This window comes from Haliotis rubra, unplaced genomic scaffold (assembly GCF_003918875.1).
Source record: "Haliotis rubra isolate DU_JTF1 unplaced genomic scaffold, ASM391887v1 Scf46, whole genome shotgun sequence".
NCBI lineage: Eukaryota > Metazoa > Mollusca > Gastropoda > Lepetellida > Haliotidae > Haliotis > Haliotis rubra.
The window spans coordinates 313,985-326,456 of NW_025767146.1; the positions used below are offsets into that span (position 1 = coordinate 313,985).

General features: G+C 39.3%; 1 protein-coding gene across 3 annotated transcripts in view; it reads left to right on the top strand.

Moving 5' to 3' along the window:
• LOC124290201 (ligand of Numb protein X 2-like) overlaps nucleotides 1–12,472 on the top strand; it is an 87,904-nt gene that overhangs the window by 2,142 nt on the left and 73,290 nt on the right. The window contains exon 1 of one of the 3 annotated variants that reach the window (XM_046726905.1): nucleotides 3,378–3,458. The exons of 1 other annotated variant lie outside the window; for it this stretch is intronic. The gene's annotated coding sequence lies outside the window, so the exon portion shown is untranslated. Of the gene's footprint in view, nucleotides 1–3,377; nucleotides 3,459–10,896; nucleotides 10,966–12,472 lie in introns of those variants that run through there. One more of the 3 variants, XM_046726904.1, reaches the window with a different exon arrangement.

Below are 12,472 nucleotides of genomic sequence, written 5' to 3' on the forward strand. Positions count from 1 at the left end.
ATGGAAACTGACATTCTCACCTGCGCGTGTGGCAGATGTTCGTCAATAGCAACAGTAAGGTAATGCATAGCATCGCCTGTCACGCCTTAGAAATCAGACTTTTCAGATTTTATTAGGCGTGCTTGTGTACCGTGCATTTGATAGGATTTTTTAAATCTGACGTTTGTGTTAAATGGGGCTCATCACTATTAAGGTATTTTGCATTTAGTTTTGAAATATTATGTACCTTTCAGGTTAATAGTAGTTTTGATATATTTTATTTCATTAACATTTTGTCTGTAATTTTTGAAAAGTAGTTTCTGTGAATAAAATTTTGAAAGTTTCAAAGATTTTTTTTATATCTAAAAAAGTAAGATGGGTATACAGATTTATAAAATGATATTTGTTATCATATATCCAGATGCATGCATTATCAGCATTAAGATGTGTATTTGTGCTCAAATCCATCACAAAACAAATAGAATGAGATTTCATTTGATAGAAATTATTAGCATCATATAGCCTTTTGAAATGGAGCTGAAAATAAAGATATTGTAGCGAATGAATTTGAGAAATTACACACAGTGTATTATTACTGTAAACCGAATCATATATAAAAACATTGTTTACAAGACCAAACAAAAGTTTCATAGATGTGGCAGGTTATAGTGGATAGAAACTCGGTTTATGAATTATTGAAATTTTGGTAATCATGGTTATCAAGATGGGTGTTGATTGTAAAGGAGACTAAATGATCATGTGGTCAGACTCAATTACTTGGCATGTTATCCACCCCAACAGTTCCTCAGAATAGCAATCACTGTATTGACTGGTCCAGACACGATTATTCACAGGCTTTCATCCTAAAGCTGGAACACTGATGAGCCAGTTCTGAGTGCGCATTAAACAATTACAAAAAAAACCCAAACAAAACCAGTGTTAATAGATGTTCAGGGGTGGAAATAACCCATTGCCCGACATCCGAGTCCAGTGTTTTTTTCTGTCGGGCAAGCAAATTTTTATATCACACTGTACCGGTGTCCAGTTGACTTTCCAATGTTATTTATGTTGTTTATTTTAAAAAATCAACAAGAAAACGGCTGGTATAGTGGAAAAATTATCAGGGCAAGTGATTTTACATGTGCCACTGTTCCGGAGTACACTAGCAATTTTAAAGTTATTTCCACCCCTGATGTTAAGTATGCATTCCTGCTCAACCACATCATATCAAACAACTGTGAAACAATCACTAGTCTACATTTTTATGGTTCTTCTGTAAGGCATCACAATGCACATATATCATGAAGCAATAATCACGTAGATTTTTGAAGGTCATGACTAGGAAATAATAACAGAATAACTGTGTTAAACGGTGTGTGCATTATTGCCTTGTCTCGACTGTGAGAATTGTTTGTCCTGAATAGAACTATCTGCTTGACGCCAGAGATTATGAGATGAGATTATAACGATTAATCCTGGCTAGTCTATATTGTGCAGTGTTTGGACTTGGTGGCCGAGGGTCAAGTGTGTCGAGGATGACCAGTGACCATGACACAGACATCAAGGAGAAACTGTTTGTATGAAGGCAGATTGTTAACTGCTCCTTGCGATACAGGGTTTTACCTTGACTATAATCACCTGGGTGCCGTTGTACGAAACAACCTTAGCGTTAAGACTACCTTAAGTCTGTGTTAATTTATAGGAGTTACGGTCACCTAAGTGCTAAGACAACATTAAGTCTGTGTTAAGGTATGGGAGTTACGGTCACCTTAAAGTTAAGACTACATTAAGTCTGTGTTAAGGTATGGGAGTTACGGTCACCTTAAAGTTAAGACTACATTAAGTCTATGTTAAGGTATGGGAGTTACGGTCACCTTAAAGTTAAGACTACATTAAGTCTGTGTTAAGGTATGGGAGTTACGGTCACCTTAAAGTTAAGACTACATTAAGTCTGTGTTAAGGTATGGGAGTTACGGTCACCTTAAAGTTAAGACTACATTAAGTCTGTGTTAAGGTATGGGAGTTACGATCACCTCAGCGCTAAGCCTACCTTAAGTCTATGTTAAGGTATGGGAGTTATGGTCACCTTTGTTCTAAGACTACATAAAGTCTATGTTAAGGTATGGGAGTTACGGTCACCTTAGTGCTAAGACTACCTAAGGCCTGTGTTAAGGTATGGTAGTTACGGTCACCTTTGTTCTAAGACTACATAAAGTCTATGTTAAGGTATGGTAGTTACGGTCATCTTTGTTCCAAGACTACATTAAGTCTATGTTTAGGTATGGTAGTTACGGTCACCTTAGAGCTAAGACTATCTTATGTCTGTGTTAAGGTATGGGAGTTACGGCCACCTTAGTGCTTAGATTGCTTTGTACAATGGCGACCCGTGAAGGTCCAGGTTAGAATGAACCTTCAGTAACCCATGCTTGTTGTAAGAGGTGACTAACAGGATCGGGTGGGTCAGGCTCGCTGGCTTGGTTGACACATGTCATCGGTTCCCAATTGCGCAGATAGATGCTCATGCTGTTGATCACTGGATTGTCTAGTCCAGACTTGATTATTTACAGACCGCCGCCATATAGCTGGAATATTGCTGACTAAACTCACTCACTCACTGACTTGTACAACGGCACCCAAGTCTTACATGACTGAAACATGCTGATGCAAAGTTAAGTTGTAGCTCCCTCCATCATTTTACCAGACTTATAAAATTTGATTAATGTAACCTCCAGTAAATATTTTCATCAGGCCTCTCAGGAGGAGGTTTCTGTTAAGTTATGCTTTTTTGTTGTCAAATGCTGCACTCAGAAATATTTCAGCTATGTGACGATGGTCTGTAAATAATTGAGTCCAGGGCAGACAATCCAGTGATTAATATCCTGAATGCTCCCCAAACTATTCATGATCCCTAACATATTTCTTGCCAAGAATTTGGGATGTAACATATTCTAATTTTCTGCAGCCATTATATACATTTGTGCAAACCGAGCATACATTTCTGTGCCGCGTAGAAACCTTAGCACTACAAGGACCATATAATTCATGAATGAATGAATACGGCAAGAATTATGTTATAAATCACCAATTATCCATGCTCAATGTTCATACAGCTAATATAACTCTATTTGAATTGGATTGTCGACATATCCCTCTGACAAATCAAATCCTTCTCATGTATCATAATGTTTACCATCATGAAAGATGAAATTTATCAATGGGAAAGCAATTTGTAAAGATGGAAACTATAAACTACAAAACGGATCCATGAATGCTTTCCCCTCTGTTTGGAATGTCACGATTCACTGGTTCTTATGAATCAACCCAGTCCTTGAAGCTTCCAGCAACGTACAGGATCTTGTGATAATATTAACATTTGAGATCAGCAAAAGCTGGAGAAAGTCCCGTTCTCTTGTTCAGTGTTTTTGCCAGGTTGAGCTTTAACACTTATGTGTGAGCCAAGTCGAGTTGTTGACAGACAGGTATGTGCTGCTAGTCAACTTTGTTTTATTTCATGGTGTATTTTGTTGAGGTGGAATAGCTAACTGTTTTCCAATTTGGCACCTCCAACAGAAAATATGTCTTGATTATTTTGGTTGGGCTCAAGAAGTATCCATTTATGCTGTAATTGGTTGCTGCCAAAAATGTATTGTTCGAGTTGTTTGAATTTAAACTTTCAGAGTTGTTCAAAGTTGTGTTTTTTCAATTGCATCTGGCATATCATAAACTTGATTAAATTGAGCAGACCGCTTCATCATGTCAATTAAATCTGAATGAAATCTGGTAACTAAATTATTTTTATGTTGAGTGACTCATTAATAAGGATCTTGAAAAATCTAACAAGAGCTGTTGGCTCAGGTTTGCTAGATGTCTAAGCGTCATAGGAGATATTTCTTCGACTAATTAGGGCAAGTTCTTTGTTGAATTGCTTAAATGTAGTCTCATGATCATAATCGGGCTAGAGGTAGTGTGTGTTAATGTGCAATGTGTTAGGGCTGGGACGGGTAACCCGTATACCTGGGACAGGTGGGTAATGAATTGGACCCGGGTACCCGTCTCAATACCAGGTCCTGTTATGATCATGTGACTACTAGATTAAACAATGTAATATGTTTTTCTTACATGATTAAAAGGTTGTATTGTCTTTGAAAATTTAGACATGATTTACAGACACTTCTTTTGAATATGATACATGGTTTAAGCAACTTTAAATAATAATATAATACAAGCAACTTAAAAAGAAATGTGTAATGGTGATTTATTTTGCTTGTTTTACACAAATACAGTTGAACACTAGAGTGTTAAGACTTATGCTTAGTCTCGGAATATATATAATTTTGAAAGAAAGAAACAATTCCTTTTGAATTGAAAAGGAGCCCATATGAGAAGGGAGATTAAGAACTTCAGGAAAAGACTTGCTTCATTTAGGGCTGTAGCATTGTAAAAAGCAAGGCAGAAGGGAATATAACACAGTTCAAGGGCTGTGAGACAGTGTCGAACTTAACGCTGTCTCGAAGTAAAAGCTCTGTCTAAGTGTAGTACTTATGTAGTCATTAGGAGAGGTGGGGTAGCCTAGTGGTTAAAGCGTTCACTCGTCAGGCCGAAGATCCAGGTTCGATGCCCCTCATGGGTGCAATGTGTGAAGCCCATTTCTGCTGTCCCTCGCCGTGATATTGCTGGAATATTGCTAAAAGCGGTGTAAAACTCACTCACTATTGAGTCATTTTGCGGTTATGCCACATCAGATAAAGTATTTACGTAGGTCTCTTCCACTGTGACACAGCTGTAATGTTGACTGAATGCTGCTTATCTGGGTTTCTGCGGCCGCCACAGCATCCTTCCTGGTGTGTGAAACACTTGCAGACACTTGTATATTTCATGGCGCGCTGCTCCGACTTGACCTCACTATGGCCACCTTGCCATTAAATGTTGATGTCCATTTCTCTACTTCTCGACTTAATCAGCTTGCCATCGCAGAATCCTGCGTGGGAGATTAACCACGTGGACTTTGGTAAACATCAGTCGTTAACTTGCTGGCAAGATTATCACGATCAGGTAATGCAATCTTCCGAGCTGATAAGAATATGAATTATTCATAACTTGTGGGATTATGTCTGATCTAGTTTAGTTGAGTCAAGATTTGATACTGAAATATGATACTTAAGATGGGGAGAAATATTGGCAGATACGAGCCCCCTGTTATTGTATGGGATGAATTCTGCTGACACAGCAGTACTCCATGCAGCAATTACCTTCCTACATTCTACAGGTCTGAGTTGGTAAGCCCATCATATTTTAGCAAAATTCACAATTACCTCTAAAGCTGCTATGGGACACTTATGTGTCTGGGACGATAGGTTAGCCTAGTGGTTAAGGCGTTAGCTCATCATGCTGAAGACCCTGGTTTGATTTCCATAGGTGCAATGTGTGAATCCCATTTCTGATGTCTCCCTCTGCAATGATGCTCTAATACTCCTCAAACTGGCATAAAACCTCACTCACTCACTCACTCACTCACTCACTCACTCACTCACTCACTCACTCACTCACTCACTCACTCACTCACTCACTCACTCACTCACTCACTCACTCACTCACTCACTCACTCACTCACTCACTCACTCACTCACTCACTCACTCACTCACTCACTCACTCACTCACTCACTCACTCACTCACTCACTCATGGGTCCCTTATGTGAATGTTAAGACAACATATTTCCTATACTAACATTATGAGCAACACTTCTAATCTTGACTGAGTTCCAATACAAAAATCTAGCTTTTGTGTTTAAGTTGGTTTTTTTTTTTAAATTTAAACAAATACAAAACATAAAGAAAGAACGGCCTTAAAGAATTGCATGTGTGCTACTTCTTGTTTCATAAGGTATTCAGAATGTCCGGATGAAGGATAACTTGGATGTTTGTGTCGAGAACTTGTCATACTGTATGGGAAGTTCATATTTGTGATCTACTGGCTTCACTTCTCACTCAAGGAAGCCCATTTCTGTGTCCTGCGCCGTGATATTGCTCGAATAATGGTAAAAGCGGCATGCAACCAAACTCACTCACGCACACTCACTCAGATACCTGTGTGAGTATGGTTTCAGCAATATCACGGCGGGGGACACCAGAAATCTGCTTCACACATTGTACCCATGTGGGCAACCGAACCCGGGTCTTCGGTGTGACGAGCGAACACTTTAACCAGGCTATCCCACCAACCTCAAATGTGTGAACTGAACAGTACAACTCAACTGAAGATAGGGATACTGTAGTATCTCACACTCTTGCGAAAATTGGGAGACCACAACATATATCAATGTTTACCTTTGTTTGTTATAATCTGAAGGTCCCCATATGGCAAGTCTGATCCAGATGGCATACTATTCATACAACATCTACGAACAATCTGTCCACTTAATCTGCCCAGTTATCCCCCCACCTGAACTCTTAGAATATCTCTGGCAATTGTTGATTAGTATATGCATGTAAAGGAAGGACTGACTGAGTTTGGTTTTACGCCGCTTTTAGCAATATTCCAGCAATATCACGGCGGGGGACACCAGAAATGGGCATCACTCATAGTACCCATGTGGGGATTCGAACCCGGGCCTTTGGCGTGACGAGCCAACGATTTAACCACTAGACTACCCCACCGCCCCTGTAAAGGAAGGAGGATTTGTTAACTTATCCACAGTCTGAATATCAATTATAGATATACCATGCATATATCTAACCTTCTTCCTTTATATCACACTGTTCTATACGATACATGATTCCACTGAGAATTTTCTCAGCGTTAAAAATTTATCGTTTAGAATTCTTTCGCAGACAGTTGTTTTTTTTTGTGTGTTCAGATGACTGTGGAAATAAGACACCAAGTGAATATTTCTTCTTAAGGAAACAGGTTCGGGAATCAGGTTGTCATTGGCAGGAGTTCCCAGAACGATTTAATTACAGAAGTTGAATAATTGATAGGGATCATTCTCCTTGCCTATGTTAGAATGTTACACTGAGTGACTCCCGTACTTAAACATGACCCATAGGCGTGTAACGGAAGTTAAGAATTTAAATAATTGAGGTATTACTTTGGGGGAGTCAGGTCATAATCCTGCAGGGTGCTGCGATATGGGAATTGAAAAATGGTGGGTGTTTTTTAAAGAAGGGGTTATCAGGTCTCAATTGAATATTGATTGTGATAATGCTTACGTGTGACTAAACTGTTCGAAGGCAAAGTATTTCAGATATTTCTTATTTATCACTGGTCACGATAAACTGATCGTCACATACTGAGATATATCATTGGACTAGAGTCAAGATACATTATGGTATGTATTGACGTATATACCATTCAGTCGCATAATTGGTAAATCAAATTATGTCCTTTCATTAATTTAATTCGTTATTCACGATCACTAAAATAACATATTGATGAATTTTTAAAAGTATTGTTTTTACTTGAATTATGGTATTATTTATTAAACCAAAATTTGCAAAATGGAGTGATTGAGGTTTTTTTCCGCTGCTTTTAGCAATATTTCAGCAATATCACGGTGGGGGATATCAGAAATGGGCCTCACACGTTGTACCCATGTGGGGAATCGAACCCAGGACTTCGGCACGATGAGTGAATGCTGTAACCACTAGGCTACCCCACTGCCCCTGCAACATGGAACATATCCAGGCCAGCTGAGAAAATAGTCAACACGCTTGTAAAGGGGAAAACTTGAAGGCATTTATAAGTATTTGACAATAATATGGTTATTGGTCATTGTCGTGAGAAACTAATACTGTCTGATTGGTCAAAACATATCAATTTATTTTGTTAATATTTCCCTGAATACAATGAATAATGCATCAACTCTTGACTTGCTATTGTATCCATTACCAAATATTCGTATTCGTTAACCAATATTCGTATTTGTTACCCATTATTCGAGATATGCATCGTCTTCGTATCATAATGGATTCGTTGGGGCCTAATATTTTTGCTGGATATTCCCATGTTATTTGTTCACTAACCTGGTTTCCAAGTCTTTGCGGGGCAGTGGGGTAGCCTAATGGTTAAAGCGTTGGCTCGTCACGCCAAAGACCCGGGTTTGAATCCCCTCATGGGTACAATGTGTGAAGCTATTTCTGGTGTCCCCCGCCGTGATGTTGCTCAGTCAGTCAGTACAAGTCTTTGCTATCCACATGTTTGTTTTACGTTCGTGTAAGCTAGTCCTGATAGTTTCACACAGTAATGTCTTGTGGCTTGTTTGTTGTATAAAGCCACACTCAGGATTATACCGCTCTATGATGGCGAACTGTTTAGGAGTGAGTATGAACCAGACAAGCCACTGATTGACATTAGACCCCCCCCCCAAAAAAAAATGTTGTGGTTTTGATTACCTTGACCGACCCTTAAATTCTGGACCCAACCCTATATTTTTTAAGCGGTACGAATAATATAAGCATTCAGATACCATTGGGTTTTTTCGGCACCGACGGACATCAGTCATTCTGATAGTGAAAGTCGACATGATGGCCACAAGCTTGATTGTATAAACAATTACTTATTGATAAATGTGTGATTAGTTTGTACTTTACTGTTTAAAAAAAATGTAAAAAAAAAATCCTACCTACCTACCCTAAATTTTAAAGAGGTGTAATCGGAACCACAACATTTATTTTATTTGGCCTTATGAGCATCGATCAACGCAGTTTGGATACACTGTTATGGATTTACCAAGTCAGTGCAGGTATTTGCCATAGGTGTCAAGCTGTCTTGTGTATGATGATCGCACCACTTGCTAGTGAGTTGCCTGTACTAGGCTGGAAACAAGGTCACAGGTGAGGTGGGATTTCAGGGGAAAAGGGTTAATACTTTCTTGAAATAGAAGACAATGATTTGGTTTGGTTTGGTTTGTTGTTTTACGCCACACTCAGCAATATTCCAGCTATATGGCAGCGGTCTGTAAATAATCAAGTCTGGACCAGACAATCCAGTGATCAACAGTATGAGCATCGATCTACGTAACTGGGATGCAATGACATGTGTAAAAGAAGTCAGTGAGTCTGACCACCTGATCTTCATGGGAGAAGACAACGAAATGAAGGATGTGATCAGTTGCCATGTTTGAATGTCACTTAATTGTAAGGGAGAGAACTCTCTGGCATAAAACATGATTCTGTCGCATACCCAAATGGTCTTGACTGAACCAGTGGTTTGCCTGAAACGGCATCTGTAAATACCACTCAAACGTTCAGAATTTCAGGGTTTTCCATATGACTGAGCAAATCTGTCATGTCATATGGAAAAATTGTATGTTCTTAAGTTCATTTGAGTCATATAGATTGTTGATACTAATGCGATGGTTTATGTGAGTGAGGTCCGCAACCATCCAAGGAATCAATAGTTTCACCCATCTCAGTATAACTACACAAATCTCTCCATTTTGTTTAGTTATCTGCATTATGGCAGAAGGTCTGTGTGTTTTCATTCTGATTGTGAAAATTTGATTATTTGTCGCTACGGTTTGTGGGAAAAAGACAGGTGTATTGAAATAGACTTATGTCTATATTTTATTTACCACCCAATCAATAGTCAGGTACTTGAACAATTGAAGTTTCATGGAACACCGTAGGCCTCGTTGTTGCCGCGACTACTTACATACCTGTCGTGTATAGTACATGTTTCAATCAGTGATTTCAGTAGCAGCCGTCGTTGACATCCCCTTAGCGTCATGACTCTTTTGTCTGATATCAAAGAAAACGTTTTTATGACAGGTACATTGCACAAATCTAACAAGCGATTTTTTAATCAATTTGGGTCATTAATTTTCTTAATGCAGTTTTTCTGGTTTATACAAGAGGCCTATTTTATGTGCCACTCTCAGCGTTTATTGTTTATGTTTGATACAAGAGGACTATTTTAGTGTGACGCTTCAGTTGACATTTATGTTTGATGCAAGGGGTTTTCTTGAGATGTGAGGTTTGTTGTGGGGATTCTTAGCATTTTAATCTTGTGATGTCATGCAACATCTTTGCCAAAGAATTATTTCATTATGCAGTGAAATTGAATGATTTTATCATAATCATTTTTAGGGGAACTGAAAAGTCACAAATTGTATTCTGCCGTAATAGTGATCAAGCTTGGCTGAAAATAATACATTTTATTCTACACAATTTGTATTTTCTGCAGTAGACTTTTTCTATATCAGTTTCAGGATGTCATTAGAATCCAGTCCAACTGTTCCAATCATGATGTAACTATGGCCCAGGTTGATCTTTTGAATTTGGGATGATGTATGTGAATGTAAAATATGATTATTTTGAACATATATTTCTTCTTAGTTTTGTTTTAGCCTCTTTTAAAGTTGTTTATGAAAAAAATTCATTCATGCCTTCCAACAACCATTTTATCTCTTTCTTGTGCACCAGGGACAGTGGGGTAGCCTAGTGGTTAAAGTGTTTGCTCGTCATGCTGAAGACCCGGGTTCGATTTCCCACATGGGTATAATGTGTGAAGCCTATTTCTGGTGTCCCCTGCCGTGACATTGCTGGAATATAGCTAAAAGCAGCGTAAAACCCAACTCACTCACTCACTATTCTGCACCATAGCAATGGAATGTTGACCAAGAGAAAATAGAGTCTGGCCTTATTCCAATACATAACATGACATTTTTCACACTCAGATAGTACCAACAAAGTACTATGTTGCCAACTATGTCATGGGAAAAGAGTTTCTTTAGACCATAGTGATTCATGTATTGAATGGACACAGTGGTGTGAAGTTGGTGACTAAACCTGATTCAAGGCATTGACTGTACCGTACATGAACATCATGTAACCCTCTTATGTGTGAGTCACCAGAAGCCACCAGCTCACAATATCAATATCTCACAAGGAATGTCCTACACTCTGTTCAAGATATTTGACTCCTGTCATGAGATTTTGGATTGACTAAGTGTCCAGTGTTTCCTGGTTGGATAGAGACTGGATTCAGGTATGTGGAAAATGTCGACTGTATGTGCTTGTATGGCAGTGTAACAATGGCCGAGATCGTTTGTGGTGTAATTGTCTTGACAGATGAGGCTTAAGTTGATCTTTTCTGTTTGATGTTATTGTGGATCAGAAGGTAATCAGCTGGAGCTTTTAGTTGTTAGTGGTGTGTGCAGTGTTTGTCGGAAGAAGTGTTCCGGTTTGTATAAGGCTGCAGTCAGCGCTCGTCACCAATTAATCCACGAACTTAAACTATGTAAACAAAGGGCCTTTAGAGCCCCCTAAGTTCTCAAAGATGGGAGCACTTGACATTAGGTCAGAACTGACCCTTGCAGCACTAATTTAGGTGAGGTGAGGTGAGGTGAAATGGGGTTTATCGTTGTACTTTAGAATATTTCGCTCATATGACGACGTGCATGCATGTGTATGTGTGGCTGCTTGTACTAGTCCAGACTTAAGCTGGTTTTATAGTGCTAAGTCACTGAGATACCACATATACTGACTCCGAGCCGACCAATCGTTGTTTTACCCATGAATGCTGAGCATCAGGCAGGGACCAACAAGTACCATAATTCCAATATCTTTTGGTATGACATGGCCGGGATCAAACCTGCGACCTTCCACTCTCCAGGCGGACGCTCTAACCACAACACCAAGGAGGGGGTCCCACTGATTTGGGACAAAAATGTACAGAACTCACCATGCACAGAAGTTGCCATTATGTAACTGTATCTATACACGTTAGTTGTGTGAGTCAGCTGCCCAGGACACTTGTGATAAGCCAGACTTATTGAGGGTGATAAATTAGGGTGATATAATGCTCATATCAGCCTGACTTAGAGGCGTGTTTGTTTTTATCAAGCTATTGGTTAAAAGTGCTACAATTTATTGTGCTGAGTCTATCCGTAGCTTGCCAACGGTTTATGTATATCACACCATACACATGCACATTTGTAAATTAACATTCTTATTCATGATTCCTGATAGACCGCCTCCCTGGTGTAGTGGTTAGAGCGTCCGCCCCCGACCGCATCATACCAAAAGACATTAAAATATGGTACTTGTTGGTCCCTGCCTGGCGTTCGGCATTAATCGGTACAACAAGGACTGGTCTGCTCGGAGTCAGTATAATGTGTCTGAGTGGGGTATTCATGCTTCACTGCGGCATGGTATCTCAGTGGGCTAGCACTATAAAACCAGCTTCAGTCTGGGCTAGTACAAGCAGCCGCACATACCCATACACTAAGGCTGTAACGATTCACTCGCATATTTGGTGAATCGAACCGTAGCCCTTCATGAATTCAATTTGTTATTCGTGGCCACCAGAACCGAATATTAATGAATATTTACGTTTTTTAAGGGAGCATGTTTTACTTGAACCCTTGTGTACTGTTTGAAAGTGAGATATGCAGTAATGGAATATGTACTAGCCTTGCAGTAGCCCAAGTCATGTTAGTTTGCCAAGGCCACACATGGTACTGTCAATTATAACTATTACATACCATATTTGA